The sequence below is a fragment of the Camponotus floridanus genome, unplaced genomic scaffold, assembly GCF_003227725.1.
Source record: "Camponotus floridanus strain SB8 unplaced genomic scaffold, Cflo_v7.5 scaffold286, whole genome shotgun sequence".
NCBI classification, from domain to species: Eukaryota; Metazoa; Arthropoda; class Insecta; order Hymenoptera; family Formicidae; genus Camponotus; species Camponotus floridanus.
This window is the reverse complement of record NW_020229421.1, coordinates 46,301-64,663: the sequence shown is the minus strand read 5'-3', so window position 1 is coordinate 64,663 and position 18,363 is coordinate 46,301. Positions and strand designations below refer to the sequence as shown.

Sequence of the window (18,363 nt, the reverse complement as noted above, 5' to 3'; positions counted from 1 at the left end):
AACGATGAAGAATCTGATTGTGAAGAGAATGGTTTTCCTTATCAAGAGCTTGTCGGAGCCCTCATGTACTTGGCTGTGTGTACACGTCCGGATATTGCTTATACAGTCAGTTATTTGAGTCAATTCAATAACTGCTACAAAGCCTGTCACTGGATCGCGGCTAAGCGAGTCCTAAGATATCTACAAGGCACCAGAGACGTAGGACTTAGATTCAGAAAAACTGGAAAGTCATTGGAAGGTTTTGTTGACGCGGATTGGGCGAATTGTCCAGAAGATAGAAGATCGTATACTGGTTTTGCTTTTATCATTGGTGGATGTCCTATCTCGTGGGAAGCCAGAAAACAGAGAACTGTTGCTCTATCATCCACAGAAGCCGAGTATATGGCGCTGGCAGAAGCAACAAAAGAAGCCATGTATCTGAAACGTTTTCTTGTTGATGTCGGTTTTGTGGAAATGTCTAAGGTGAAGATATTTTGCGATAACATAGGTGCTCTTAAGCTTGCCGAAAACCCCATATTCCATAATCGAAGCAAACACATTGATGTGCGACATCATTATGTTCGTGAGACCCTCGAAAATGGAGATCTGGAGATCGCATACACTCCGTCCGAAGAGATAGCCGCAGATATTCTAACCAAGGGAATGTCCAAACATAAACATTTTAAGTGTATGAAATTTCTGGGCATAGATAACATTGATTTTGTTTAGTTAGATATCCTCGAATCGAGGGGGAGTATTGAAGAATTCGTAATTGGGTTCCTAATTCGATACGAGGATACATTGTACATGTAGATGGCAGCACAGTCGATGTATAGAGGATTTTTTTTATTATTATTACCGTCGTCTGTCGGTTACATGTAAGAACGTGCCCATCGCTGTATTCTTTATAATAAAGTACATATGTTTCAAGTCAAACCAGATATTCATAAGTGTCTCAATTGACCTCCACGTGCGTCCTGACCAACATTTTTTTAAATTTTAATATTATATCTATTCAAATTGTTATTTTACGCTACATATCAAAGAATTTATATGTATATAATATTAAAAAAATATCGCAAATACATATATATTATCGAATTAAGCAATGTCAAATATACGAACATTACGTTATCTGTTATATTCGATAAATTTGAGTCTTAATTCTTTTTTATTATCGAGTCATCTCCTAAAAGCAATCTATTATTATAAATATATCCAAGAATAAACGTAAACTTATTAATACTTAAACTTAATATTAATAGATTTAATAATATAAATGATATTTTTTGATTTTTTGTATTATTATCATGTATTTCTTTTCGTTTTTATTATTAATTTTTAATTTATAAAATTTACAGATGAAACTTGCATTTGCATTCATGATAATGATGGTTATCGCAATGATATCGACTGTTTCAAGTCAGTCCAACAGCCTTTCAAAAAAACAAAATTCGGATGTATTATGCTGTTTATTAAGTTTATTCGGCCTAATACCTGCTGTGGGCCGTTAGTGGAGAACATTATAAAGACTGTTTTCATAGGGTTGGGATATAATTTTTGCTAATTTCCTCCAAAGTTTTCGTCTAAATATGTTGGACATAATAAAAAAAGTAAACTTCAATAAATAAATGTTAAACAGCATGTCATATAAATGTTTTTTCTTCAGTTAAATAAAATTGTCGACAAAAAAAATAATGTGTTGTAATTCTGTAGATATTATATGATCACTTCACACGCAAACTTTTCGCTTGAAAAAATTCTATTTTTTTGCAAAAGTGCTCAGAAAATTTTCTTCCTAGATTTTCAGAACTTTCTTATAAATCATCATCTTCTATTTTTTCTTTATTTTATCTTAAAAACTTTAAATTTTGTTGTATTTCTAATGATTTCATAATCGAGTATGTGTATGATGTCAATTAAAAAAAGAAAGAAAGAGATTGTGCCAAATAATCCATTTAGCTTTTTAGAATTTTTTAAAATTTACTATGATATCTCATTAGATACTCTCATTAGATACTAAATCGAATATTTATTCGCCGATATATCAGTATGTAGCGTGCGAATAAATTAATTTCTTAATTGTTATATATAGAAATTATTTCTCAATATCACGTTCATTAATCTTCTTTTCTTTTTATTGAAAGTTCTCTTAAAATTTGTCAAAATTTCATGAATATAAGTATATATCCATAAAGAAAATAATTGATATTATATACTAGGTATATTTTATGGGCATTAAGGATTTCCACGAATATGTAAGAAACAGCTATTAGAGATGCTATAGATATCCAAATGTGCGCAATTGGAGGTTTTATATATATAAATACTATAGGATATGTAAACTAATACTCAGTAGATATCTATACAACAATCAGTGGATATTTACATAGATACATCTATTACATATATATTGATATTTATTAGATTTTTACTGGACATTTATTCAATGTTCTATGATACATATATAAATAACGGAATTTGCAACCGTCTGCGATTAATTTTTGGAGCTCTAGAGCTCCTCTCAAAAGATAGAGGAGATACGACTAATACCCATACAGCACAGATCATTGTTGTTACATTGCAGAAATATTGCAGAAATATAGCAACAATATAACAAGAATCACAACGATATAAACAAAAACGTAGATTATTCACAAAATAAGCCATGCATAGACGCGCGTCTGCACAGCTTGACAGCTGACTCTGGACTCCTAGCTGATCGTCGTTGTTTATCAACAACGTCTTAATGACGCATTCGGAAACGATCTTGCATCATAAATATATATTTCCCGCTGAAAGAATACAACGGGTTGCGAATACATCCGCAGGAAGACATGCGGGGATGCAACAATAGCTTCGCGCTAATGTACTTTTTAATCAATGAGTCTGACTCGTGAATCCTAGACCGTGCACGTCCTTATATACTGCTAGATGGATACAACTCTAGGCGCAAAGCTCGTAGATGTATGGACTATCTAGTGGATATCTTTGGTAGCTACTTGATGGATATAAACTCATACGCAAAAAAAACAGGCCACTAAATTTTAACATCTTTCAATAGAAAAATCAGTAAATAATTATTTTGAGATGAAACAAAGCTCAAATTAAAGCTTGAATATTGCTCTTAAAAACTAAAAAAACCAAAGTTTGAGTTACAAGAAATGTTTTACGAAATAACGAATGCTGACTTTGAGAAATGACAGACTTTGAAAAATGATAGACGTTGAGAAAACAAATTTTTTTGTTAAACTGTTGCATTGGTCAGGAGAAATGGATCCCTCGTACAAAAATATATGAGTTATTAAGTTTATTTATTTCCTAACAAATATATATATTTGTTAGAAAATAAATGATATATATTTTAAAAATTTTCTAGGATTTTTGATAAAGTTATACCGTTCTGAAGAATGTTTCTGCAATGATGCAATCTTGCAGAAAAATGTTGTTGCAATGTTACTGCAATCTTACGATGCTGTAGGGCGATAAAATCCTCAAGTATAAGTAAGTATTTAAATTAATAATATTTAATTCTCATTATTTTAAAAATATTGTTTACATTAGTGTATACATTATTTGCGTATTTTTGTGTGGTACAGTTCTTCATATTTAGCGTCCAATAATCTTGTAATTATTGCGATTATTCTCCGGTAGAGATGGTGGAAAATATGTTATGTGGCTCTGGTATAGTCGAAAAAGATAATCACAATACATGTATATCTAATATTGGACATAATCAAATGCAATGTATTTTTTCAGATCCAATCATTGTTTTGCAACGTTACTGTCTTTTTAGATCGCCAATAATCTCTGCCACAATAGTTACACGCTGTGGTAACACGACGGATACGATATCTCATTAAATAATTTTGTTATTAAAAGACTGAAGCGCTTTATAACTGAGTGGTTTGTCAAAAAGCTAAGTCATATTGTATTTGATATTATATTTGAAGATATGTAATGAGAATTTTTATTTACTTACGTTTATATAGAAGTAAAATTATTTACACAATTATCTATTTTTTTATTAATATGATAGAGTACGTAATAATGAGTACATGATGTTAATGTAAAAAAATGTGTTATTTATATATATTATGCATTATTTATTTCTTATTGAGAAATTAATTTGATAGTAGGCATATACTACACAGATTATAGATGCATAAAGATAAAGAGAAACATTTTAAAAATATTTTAAAGCTTTTAAAAAAGGCAATGTATATGTTTTATTGTATTGTTTTAGTGATGATTGTATATATTAAAATAATATTACACAATAATTCGACAAGTTCTTTCCGATCTTATGATTCATGCAGATGAAAATGGAGAAATGACGTGAAAAGATATACACGATAATATATCAAATATAAATATCAGATTGTAATTAAAATTATATTCGTATAAAGATGATAACTCTTGATTTATAATATTGCTGGATACATCTTACATTCTATTATAAAGAAACAAAATATATAATAATTGCTTGAAATCAATAGGACTAACTAAAACAGTATTAAAATATTCACTCACAGCAGAGTTGTTCAATTTAAATCCTACACAAAAAATTAAAACGAATATCTCAATGTTAAAGTAAATCTTCTAATAACATAAAAAATATTAGCTTAAAATTATTCTTAATATACAAATGTAAAAATATATTATCCTGCTACAATTTGTTTCTTAAAATTATAAAAAGATTTGTAGTTTTTAGATTAAAAAGTTTCTTAAAATTATAAAAAGATTTGTAGTTTTTAGATTAAAAGTTTTTTGATATAAAAGACAAAAATAATTTAAAAAAAATATACGATAGCAAATCTAAATTATGAAATTATTATTTATTATTATTTAAATGCAAAATATATAATTTAACAATAAATAATATTATTATTTACAATAATAATTTTATATCAATAAAGTATTATTACACAAAGATATTAAAATATTATTTTATTGTATTTTTTGTTAATAGATTTAAAAATCAGCGGTAATAGCATTATCTTGAAGTATTTACAACTAATCGGATCTTTGATCGAATTGAGCAGTGGTATTCAACGATGAACTTCCTAAAGTTCTCTATACTAATCCGGATCAATCGTGATCGTGTCTCTGGAGTAAGTGTCTGGAATAAAATTAACAGTGATCGAAAGAAATTAAGAAACTCGAGTTGATTTGTAGACTTGTAGAGTCGGAAAAATTGTGAAAAACATCACAAGACAATGTAGAAGGTACTTTATTATTCTTTTTATTTATATTTCTATATTTATCAAATATATATTGATAAATGTATTTTACTAAAGGAACTGAAAGGGTAGATACCCACGAGACATAAGGAAATGCCTATGTCTCGTAGATATCTACCCTTTCAATATGACGAGATACTCATTTAGATGAGTTATATGTATATAGGAATATATCTATCTAAAATATGGATTTTTACTAACTATTCGTAAGAAGATTTCCACCAGAGTATATATATATATATATATATATATATATATGTATATTTTTTCTTTTATATTTAGCGTAAAATAATAATTTGAATATATATAATATTAAAATTTAACAAAATAATAAAAATAAAAATAAAAAAAGGGTATCTGATCTAAATTTTTACAGTCCGGAGTTGTGAAGGTAGATTAGTTCAAACTACCTTCACACTTCGAGACTATAAAAAGTTATCAGACACCTTGTATATAAAGTTAGATATGCAATTGTATCAAATGATAACATTACATTTAGATATATTAATGATTTAACCAATAATTCTTATAAAATTTTAAATAAATAATTTCTTGAGAAAAATGAAGATTAAGAGAAATTTAACGAAATACGAAATTACTTGTATATGTATATATCATTATATCATTATACTATTTTTTAATAACTTATAAAAATAATTCCAAATATCTAAAGAATTTTTGATTAATTACAAGCACTTTTACTATAGATACAAACAATGCAATTAATAGCGACAATTATGGGCATTAATATCAAATAATAATAATATTGTCTGTAAAAATATTGCCTCATAATAATAAGAATAATGCTTAATAACAATTATTATTATCATAATAACCACAATAACTTCCATGACTATGAAATTATCAAACGTGAAATTATAACACGTGACTAACATATAATGGAGTCAATACTTATCGGATAAAATGATATAATTGAAACGCTTATTATCAACATTATCACAATAATTACAATGGCACCCATGAAACTATCAAACATGACTAACATATAATGGAGCCAATACTTATCGTACGATAAAAAGATAGTTGAAATGTTCTAGTAAAACTTTATAAAATTTTTTCTTTCTTATTTCCATAATATATAAAAAATTTATATTAAATGCGATATGTTAAAATTTGTTGTTTTATCTTAAAAACTTTAAATTTTGTTGTATTTAACATCTCTATGTCATAATTTTGTTGCGATTGTAAAATCACAAATTATGTGTCTCATCGAGCGAATTTCAAATTTTATCTGATTAAAAATCAAAATAACTTAGAATAACGAAAATCTTTATTTAAGATAGAACAAGTTAAATAATAATAGATTGCAGTAAAAATAAAGACGTACAGTGCTAATCAAAAAATAAATAAATTTAATATAAAATTATTTATTTTTATTTTTTCCATTCAATTGTATGTAAGATAGTCATATATTTATATTTATATATAAAAAACAAAAGTTTCATAAACAATTAATAGATCTTTAAATAAACATTTTATAGAGATCTAATTTAAAGGACACAAAAATCTATAATCAAAATGTTATGTCTATATCAATTGATCTCTTTGATTAAAAAGTTGTTGATTTATTTTTTCAACATGATTTCTTACTGGATTGCATTTTATAATTTCGTTATTATTATAATATAGAAAATCAACACATTAAATCGTATTTTTGGCTCTTATAAATCTAATTTCTTATTATTTTTTTAATGTTACATTGTAATATTTCTGTAAGCGAACTGTTGTAGCAAATTTCACAATGTTTTACACATCAATTTTGATTTTGAGGGAGACATTTAAGTATATTCAATGAAATGAAATTTTTTTACTATCTTCATCAGGATAGCTATAAATATATCCCTTCAAAAATTTTAAATGACAATAGAGATCAGATGGTAAATCATTTTAAAGATCTTTTAATTTTCTGTACGACTCTTTAGTTTTTTTTCTTTTTTATTTAAGTAAATATTTTTCGAGAAATCGCGTACTTGGAAGTTTTAAGTGGTTTAAGTTTTAAGTTTTTTTTAAAGTGATCAAAGAATCGTCAAAAAGGAGGATAAGACAACTAATCTCTGTCACTTTCTATTCAACGCTTAGAAAGAAAGAGAAATGACGTATTCCCACTCTATCTCTTTCAATTTTTCTGATCACATTTAGTATACTGTTTAATACACTAAACTTTTAGTTACGGATAGCGCAGTCTATGCTCTATATCGATGGAAAAAACAAAATTTTAAGAATATTTAAAATAATTTTTCAGAGAAAATAAAAAAGAAAAAAAAATCACAACTTCTCAAACATTAATAAACTAAGTTTTAGTAATAATATATAAAAAGACAGTGCACGTAAAGATACTCTTCTTCCATTCATCTTTATTATTTTATTAAATTTTAATACTATACTTATTTAAAATGTTATTTTACGTTATATACAAACTCTGTAATAATATTAAGAAAATATCGCAAATTAATCGAATTAAATGTAATTAAAATGTCAAATATACAAAGAATATAAAATCTATCTTAAATTCTTCAAATGTTAATATTTTTTTATCATCAAATCATCTCCTGAAATAAAAAATATTGATTTAACAATATTTGGATTTAATATTAATATATTTAGTAATAAAACTGATATTTTTAAACTTATATGTCATTATTTTACATTTCTTTGTTATTATAATTTTTTTATTTATAAAATTCCCAGATTAAATATTGTTGCCTCATGATGAAGGTTATCTTAATGGTTTCAGGTCAGTCAACTAAAGATCAAAATCAATCAAATGAACTATATAACAAAAATTTATCAAAATCAGAAGGAATAGGAGACCTAGCAAAATATATATTCCACAGACTATTGTTCGTAAAATATATAAGTATATAAACATATAAGTATATAAAAGTTAATTAATAAACATAAAAGTATAAAAGTATACAAGCATATAAGTATATGAAAGTTAAAGATAAGAGATTTAAATTGTAAAATTTTAGACTTATATTGTAAAGTCAATAATTACAATAATGCATATTTTATGTAAATTTTGCTCTTAAATTCTTCGTAAAGAAATGAACATTAAATGAATATTAAAAACGATGCAATAAATATTTTGAAAGATTTTGTATAAAATATTCCGACATTTTTTTATATTTATATTATAATTTTAATTTACACAAAATTATTTTTACGTTGTTTAATCTTATTATATTCGATAGTTACACATAATATTATTTACATTTTACTTATTTATGTATTATGTACAGTTTAACATCGCATTTAATGTAAGTTTTTTTATATAATATGGAAGAAAGAAAGAAAACAGTTTATAATATGTCATTAGAGCGTTTCAACTTTACCATTTTATCGCGCGATAAGTATTGGCTCCATTATATGTTAGTCATGTTTGATAATTTCATGGTAATGGGTGTCATTATGGTTATTGTAATAATGTTGCTAAAAAGCATTTTAATTACATCATTTTATCGCGCGATAAGTATTGGCTCCATTATATGTTAGTCATGTTTGATAATTTCATGGTAATGGATGTCATTATAGTTATTGTAATAATGTTGCTAAAAAGCATTTTAACTACATCATTTTATCGCGCGATAAGTATTAGCTCCATTATATGTTAGTCATGTTTGATAATTTCATGGTAATGGGTGTCATTATGGTTATTATGATGATAATATGCGTTTTAATATCATTTTATCGAGCTGAAAGTATCGTTGAAGTTTGGAGCGTTCCTAGAGCGATTTTTGGAAGTACATATAAATAACAAAATACATCATATATATGTAAAATAGTAGAATATAGCACAGCATAATATAAAACATAATATTTCAACACGCTTTACGAAAGACACCCTTATTATCGAAAAACCACCCTTCAGATAATTAAAAAAATTCTAGCTTTGCCAAAAATAATTTTTCCATTTCTACTGTCACATACGGTGACTTCCAAGTGCCACGCACAAAATGGGGCCGACATTGATCCGATATATCCTGTGAAAAATATTCTTATTATCGAAAAACCACCTCTTGGACCATTAAAAAGATTCTAATTTCTTCAAAAATAATTTCTTTCATTTCTTCTGCTACACACGATGACTTTTAAATGCCACACACAAAATAAGATCGACATTGGTCCGATATATCCTGCGGAAAATATTCTTATTATCGAAAAACCCTTCAGATAACTAAAAAAATTCTAGCTTTGTCAAAAATAATTTCTCCTATTTTTGCTGCCACGTACGGCGACTTCCAAGAGCGACGCATAAAATAGGACCGGTATCGGCCCGATACATACATCTAAAATATTATGTTTTATGGCTCCATTATATGTTAGTCATGTTTGATAATTTCATGGTCATGTGTGTCATTGTGGTCATTATGATAGTAATAATTGTTATTAAGCATTATTATTATTATTATTGTCATTGTCATTGTCATTGTCATTGTCATTGTCATTGTCATTGTCATTGTCATTGTCATTGTCATTGTCATTGTCATTGTCATTGTCATTGTCATTGTCATTGTCATTGTCATTGTCATTGTCATTGTCATTGTCATTGTCATTGTCATTGTCATTGTCATTGTCATTGTCATTGTCATTGTCATTGTCATTGTCATTGTCATTGTCATTGTCATTGTCATTGTCATTGTTATTGTTATTATTATTATTATTATTATTATTATTAGGCAATATTCTTACTTTTAAATTATATTATTATTATTTGATATTAATGTCCAAAATTGCCTCTATTAATTGCATTATATCTACGTCTACAGTAAAAGTGCTTGTAATTAATAAAAAATTTTTTAGATATTTGGAATTATTTTTATAAGTTATTAAAAAAATAACATAGTGATATAATATACATATACATTAAGTAATTTTGTTACACAAATTTCTCTCTTAATCTTTACCTTTCTCAAAAAAATATTTATTCAAAATTTTGTGAGTGTTATTGCTTAAATCATTAATGTATTTAAATACAATGTTCTTGTATTTGATGCAATTGTATACCTCAGTTTATACATATATAGTAATTCTTTTTCATTTTATATGTTAAATTATGTAATAAATATATTGATCAATTCTAATATACTTTTTATATTATTTTGAATTAAACAATTACTAATAAAAAAATATTTTCTTTATATATTCTTTACAAGAATTCAAAATTATTTTTTAAACTCACAATAACTTATCATACATGATGTTTTAAAATTTAATTGCACCAAGATAAAAAATTCATTATTTGCAGATAATTTATTGTAAAAGATGCAATTAGTTGGAAATTACTTTGTTGCGAAAGAATTTAAAACATGTGCAAGTTTATATAATTATAAAATTAATAACATGTGCAATTTTATATAATTATTTTACTGTTTTATAAATACAGAACCGAGTATTGGTACGTCATTGTATAGCAAAACTTAACGTACAATTTTTCATTGCAATTTAACTTGAAATTTGCGTTACAAGTTTCTGGAAGAAGGATTAAAAGTGAGTATCAAATATATAAATTATATACGTTGAATTCTATTAGATGATTTTAACTTAAATGTCCACTTTTTTAAACAAAACAATCAATTATTTTTAATAAACTAATTCTAATATAAATAATTCTCTTTAAAATATATATAGAAAATAAGAATAAAGGCACTCCGAATCATAAAACTAACGAATCACAAAATATTTATCACAATACTTATCAATAAACTATCTATTAAAATATCTTATTCTTTATATGTATCTCTTTTTTACATATATTTTTACACATATTTTTACATATTTTTTTACATCTCTTTTATATATACAGGGTGGGGAAAAAGTATGGAAGCAAACAATTATTTTTCGAAACTATTCATTTTTCGACAAAATGTCTTAGACATAATTTTTATGGTATGAAAAGATGTATTATGTGGCATAGACGGCATGACCTTGAAATGACCCTTACGAGCTGCATACAAATAACGTAAAAAATTTCAAATGGAACTCGTCAGTTTTTGTTACAGATTCTTGTAGCTGATGTCGAAACGTTTACAAAACACTGCATATGAGCCCCATTCCCTTAAAAACACTCCCAGTTACGAAACAATTGTGATAATTCGTATCGACGAAATTGAAAATAGACAGCGTACGTGTGATTACATGAATGTGTGTAACGCGACTGAACGTCATTATGAGAGATCAGATATGATCACTCCACACGCAAACCTTTCGCTTGAAAAAATTTTATTTTTTTACAAAAGTGCTCAGAGAAATTTTCCTAGATTTTCAGAACTTTCCTATAAATCATCTTCTTCTATTCTTTCTTTATTTTATCTTAAAAACTTCAAATTTTTTTGTATTTCTAATGATTTCATAATCGAATATATGTATGATGTCAATTTAAAAAAGACAAAAAGAAAGAAAGATAGGATATTGTCAAATAATCCATTTAGCTTTTTAGAATTTTTAAAAATTTTCTATGATATCTCATTAGATATTAAATCGAATATTTATTTGCCAATATATCAGTATGTAGCGTACGAATAAATTAATTTCTTAATTATTATAAAGAGAAATTATTTCTCAATATCACGTTTATTAATCTTCTTTTCTTTTTATTGAAAATTCTCTATAAAATTTGTCAAAATTTGATGAATATAAGTATACATATATCCATAAAGGAAATAATTAATATTAGATATGAAGTATTTTTAATGGATATTAAAAATATCCACAAATATGTAAGAAACAGCTATTAAAGATGCTATAGATATTTAAATGTTCGCAATTCCAAAATTTTATAAATATATACAGGATATGTAAACCAATATTCAGTGGATATCTATACAAAAATCAGTGGATATTTACATAGATACATCTATTACTTATATATTGATATTTGTTCGATTTTTGCTGGAAATATTTATTCAATGTCTATGATACATATACATATGTATAAATAACGGAATTTGCAACCGTCTGCGATTAATTTTTGGAGCTCTAGAGCTCCTCGCAAAAGATAGAGGAGATACGACTAATACCCATACAGCACAGACCATTGTTGTTACATTGAAGAAATATTGCAGAAATATAACAACAATATAACAAGAATGGTCTGTGCTGTATGGGTAGTGTTGCGTCCGCGGAACGATATATCGAACGCGCGCACTCGTAAATAACGAGACTTTAGGAACAAAGAAAATTTAATGAATCACAACGATATAAACAAGAACATAGATTATTCACAAAATAAGCCACGCATAGACGCGCATCTGCATAGCTTGACAGCTGACGTTAGACTCCCAGCTGATCATTGTTTATCAACAACGTCTTAATGACGCGTTCGAAGACGATCCTGCATCGTCGAAATATTTCCCGCTGAAAGAATACAACGGGTAGCGAATACATCCGCAGGAAGAGACGCGGGGATGCAATAATAGCCTTCGAGCTAACGCACTCTTTGATCGATGAGTCTGACTAGCGAATCCTAGACCGTGCACGGCCTTATGGATACTTCTAGGCGCAAAGCTCGTGGCTATCCAGTGGATATCTTTGGTAGCTACTTGGGGAAATAACTCACACGCAAAAAAACGGGCCACTAAATTTTAACATCTTTTAATAATGAAATCAGTAAATAATCATCTTGAGATGAAATAAAGCTCAAATTAAAGCTTGAATATTGCTCTCAAAAACTAAAAAAACCAAAGTTTCAATTACAAGAAATGTTTTACGGAATAACGAATGCTGACTTTGATACACTTCACTTTGCATAGAAAGTTACATATCTATATGGAATTATGTAATAATTGACTTTTCTTGCGATAAATGTATTAATAAACTTATGAAATTTCTTTTGTTTATATCTTTTTAATAAACTATGATCACCGACTAAAACCTTCACAACATTATTCAGAGTGATGATCTTGATGACAGGTGAGAATTATTGAAATCGAGAGGTGGTCCGTATAAGTAAATAATTACCGCATGTTGCATATAATTCAAAAATTCTTTTATTAATAACTTTTTAATAACAAAGAGCGGCTAAAATCTTTTGAATGTTACTCAGGACAGTGACTTTGACAACATATGTCAAGATCAAGACGATTCGATTTCCCTGGTGTCTTTTTCTAAAGTTTTATCACAAAAACATTACTCTCAATCTTATTTTATTTTTGTCTAAACGAGTCTCCGAGTAAATTTTATGGAAAAATTTTTGAAATAAATAATCACATTAGTTATAAGAAAACAACTTATCATAAGTGCAATCTTAACAATCAGAAGACATTGTACTTCGAAATTATTCATCTATTCATTTTGCGATTAATCTATTAATTATATACGAACGTTAATTCACCATCCATCTTCGAATATAAATCTGAAAAACGGTCTTTGCGATGTGCGAAGATTAAAGGCTAATAATATCAATGTCGGTCTTAGAACAGGCAAGAATTTTATTTTGTAAAAATTTTATATTAATAATGACACATTTTGATATAAAATTCAATAATAAACATAAATCAACATTTTAATGTAATAATTAATCGGACATAATGTTCATATATTCAATGCAAAATTAATCGATATAATGTTTATTATAATGTTAATAATAAATGTATCTTCTCTCAGATGTTTCAGCTGGATCAAGTTACAGCATCTTGGATGAAATGAGATCGGCTTTACCACGTATCAAATTCTCTACATCTAACGAGACATAATTATGTACCACTAAATTATAAAGATGTCTTCTCTATGGCAACATTAGGAAATGCTAAAGGTAAGGTTCGAATACATATTAAAAACGATAATTATCATAATAAAATATGACTTTTTATATAATAATATATACTATAATTTTCAATCTAACTAAGTGTATATTGACTGTGTTTAGCGCTTTCGATTGAGGACAAAATCGGTAACTTGATGTCAAGCAAAGAATTTGATGCTCTCGTCATAGATTTGGAAGCAGGAAACAGCTTGTTGGATAACTTCAGAAAATATACACTCGAGGAAAAACTCCAAAGATTTATATTTTCCGGCAATGATAATAATATAGTATCAGTTTATGTAAAGGGTAGAAAAATTAAATAAGAAAGATTTTATCTTATAAGACGTTACTGTTACAATTATTAAAAATAATTTCGTGACGAAAATAAGCTGTTGTATGAATTATAAAATACTCGTTATAAACAAATTTATAATTCTCAAACAATAACAGACTCAGTCTTAGTAATAATATATGAAAAGACAATGCACGTAAAAATGCTCATTTATCTTTATTTTATTAAATTTTAATACCATAAATAAAATTTTAATACTTATTTAAAATGTTAATACTTATAAAATTTTAATACTTATTTAAAATGTTATTTTACGTTATATATAAGCTTTGTAATATTAAGAAAATATTGCAAATTAATCGAATTAAGCGTAGTCAAAATATCAAATATACAAAGAATATGAAATCTATCTTAAATTCTACAAATTTAAATGTCAAAACTTCTTTATCATTGAATCATCTCCTGAAACTCTATTATTATAAAGAAGTCCAACAATAAACATGGATTTAACAATATTTGGATTTAATAGATTTAATAATAAAACTGATATTTTTATATATGCGATTATTTTACATTTCTTCGTTATTATAATTTTTTTATTTATAAAATTTCCAGATTAAATATTGTTGCCCCATGATGAAGATTATCTTAATGGTTTCAAGTCAGTCAACTAAAGATCAAAATCAATCAAATGAACTATATAACAAAAATTCATCAAAATCAGAAGGAATAGGAGACCTAGCAAAATATATATTCCACAGACTATTGTTTGTAAAATATATAAGTATATAAACATATAAGTATATAAAAGTTAATTAATAAACATATAAGTATAAAAGTATACAAGCCTATAAGTATATAAAAGTTAAAAGTAAAAGATTTAAACTGTAAAATTTTAGACTTATATTGTAAAGTCAGTGATAATGCATACTTTATGCAAATTTTGCTCTCAAATTCCTCATAAATTAAATGAATATTAAAAACAATATAATAAATATTTTGAAAAATTGTGCATAAAATATTTCAATGTTTTTTTTATATTTATATTATAATTTTAATTTATACACATTTATTTTAACGTTGCGTTTCAACTATACCATTTTATCGTACGATAAGTATTAGCTCTAAGTATTTGTCAGTCATGTTTGATAGGTTTATGGATGCCATTGTAGTTATTGTGATAATGTTGCTAATAAGTTTTAATTATATCATTTTATCGAGCTGGTTTGGAACGTTCCTGCAGCGATTTTTAGAAAGTACATATAAATAACGAAATACATCATATATATGTAGAATAGTACAATATAGTAGTATGGCACGCCGTTTTGCTATTTAATATTATCATAAAAATTCTAGCACATTAAAATAATACTCAAGAAAAAAGAATTATTATTATGTCTAGACATATTTATAATTCATCAAATTATTATTTAGCTGTAACATAATTGAAAATGCAGAATTGAAATTATGTCTAGACAAAATATTAATTTTAAATTTATTTTATGTTATAACATAAATATTTTTCGGGAATAAAAATTATGGACATAATTTTATTTTCCGAACTTTTATTATGTATATAATGTCAATTACCGAATTAAAATTCACGAATTAAAATTATGTACATAATTGAAATTCCCGAATTTCCATTATGTACATAATTTTAATTCCTGAATTAAAATTCACGAATTAAAATTATGCACATAATTTTAATCTTCGCATTTCCATTATGTATATAATTTTAATTCCTGAATTAAAATTTATAAATTAAAATTCACGAATTAAAATTATGTACATAATGGAAATTCGTGATTGGTGGCAACCCTGCACGTCTACGCACGCGCGGCGTTACGTTCGATATCGCGGCGTTAAATCTTGTGTCCACGATGCTAGAAATCGGTCTGAGTCCTCGGATCGAAAAATGTGTAGCCAATTAATATGCAGTTTTTACGGAAAGGCAGCAATTTTATTGGCTACACATTTCTCGGTCCGAGAACTCGAACCGATTTCTAGCATCGTGGACACAAGGCCTTACACATATGCCCCCGTCCTACGAACGCAATCTCAATGATAATATGTCTTTTGCCGCGTTTTTACATAATCTTAAAGTTCTATGTTCAGTTAATAACATTTCCTCGTGTTCATCGGTGATTATTTTCAATAATATGGTTTTCAATCTTTCGTTTGTAATCAGATAAAATAATTATTTTTACTGCTGTATCTTAATCTCAAGCTACATATATTCAACTCTTACTCAGAAAAAAGAAGAAATCAGAAACGTCGAGTGACGAAAATATAGCTCATCGGCTAATCCAAATCGCAGTTAATGCATCGAGTCAAATAACTTCAGAAGAAAGAAATTTCTCTTCACTGATTCAATCAACAAGAAGAAATTTTAGAAGATAGGAATTAACATTCACCCCTCGCAGTGGTCGAAAAAAAGCAGAGAATTTTTAAAAGAAAAGTTTTGATGAAACTGTCGAACGCCGATTATTTTCCATTGAAGCCAGAACTGAAATTTTTAAAGTAAAGTGGATTAGGTACTTATAGTAAAATGTTAGTATAATTTATAGTAAAACATATTTCTTTAATATTAAAAAAGAATTGTCATGATTCTAAATATACGCCGTTATTATTATTGTTGTTGTTGTTATTATTATTAATATTATTATTATTATTATTATTATTATTATTATTATTATTATTATTATTATTATTATTATTATTATGCCATATCAATTATCAAAGGATTTATTATTTTTTTATGACTTATAGAAAAATTTCTGAAATTATACCAGAAGGCCAGTAATTGTCATTCATTAAACAAACAAATCTACTTACTATTGATATTGATAGATATTGATTAATGTGAAAATGAAATGTGTCATAACATTTCAGCAAAATGGAAAACCGTGTAGATATACACGTTGTGCGTACTCTTCGTAGAATTAGAAAAATCCTTAGTGAGGCAGTGAGATCTTATGAATATGATGGAAATGTAGAGCAACATTTGCTTTTTATTGCTCTACAAAATTTACAAAGGATATCTACAGTGATATCAGAAGAAACATACAATCAATTGAAAGAAGCAATCGAAACTTTATTACTTATTAAAAATGATCGACAACAAACGAGGGCTTATGTAGCTCCGAGAGTTAACATGAATGGTGATTTTTCTCTATTATTACTTCAAAACTTATTTGAAATATTCAATAAATTCTTAACAATAGAGAATATTTTGGAATAAGTTTCTGTTTGATGTTATTAACTTGTTCTAATTTGTAACTTACAATAGAAATTTATTATTTAAAGGATCAGGGTGTTCCACCGTTTATATAGACCAAGGTCAATTAAAAATGCTATATGATGACGGATGGACAGTAAGTGAAATAGCAAAATCTCTTGGATGTTCGAAGAAAACTATCTATCAAAAGTTATATTCTTTAAATATGCCTATGCGTGCACGGTATGCTCAAATTCCTTATAGTGACTTAAAATTGGAAATTATAAAAATCCATGAAGAGCATCCAAATGGACAAACGGTAAAATTCCAATTGAAACGGTAAAATTCCAATTGAGTCTAAACACATTGTTCTTATTTTCAATTGAAACGATAAAATTCCAATTGAGTCTAAACACATTGTTCTTATTTTCATTAATATTATATTCATTTATATAGATGGTACAAGCGTATTTAAGAGCAGTCGGTTTTCATGTACAAAGATATAAAGTGAGACAAGCTTTGAATGAAATCGATCCCATAGGAACAGCGAGTAGATGGAGTCAGTCTATCAAGCGGAGAATTTATAAAGTAGCAACACCAAATTCCTTATGGCATATGGATGCACATCTGAAACTGTCCAGGTATGAATGTCTTATTGCCTTGGTTTCTAAAAACGATTGTAAATATATATTTTCCCATTTATAGATGGGGCTTCGTAATTCATGGTTGTATTGACGGATACTCTCGGCTGATAATTTATTTGAAATGCACGACTTCTATTCAAGCCGAACCTGTTGTGACTTTGTTTGCAGAATCCGTAGATTGTTATGGATTACCATCACGAGTACGATCAGATCATGGTTAT

At 26.8% G+C, this 18,363-nt stretch overlaps 1 non-coding gene across 1 annotated transcript; it reads left to right on the top strand.

Annotated features, from left to right (window-relative positions):
* The first annotated feature begins 10,632 nt into the window (after positions 1-10,632).
* On the top strand, positions 10,633-14,292 carry LOC105247905. Its single transcript, XR_003122947.1, has 3 exons — positions 10,633-10,733; positions 13,848-13,995; positions 14,110-14,292. It is a non-coding gene; the product is annotated as an uncharacterized LOC105247905 (transcript).
* The last annotated feature ends 4,071 nt before the right edge of the window (positions 14,293-18,363 follow it).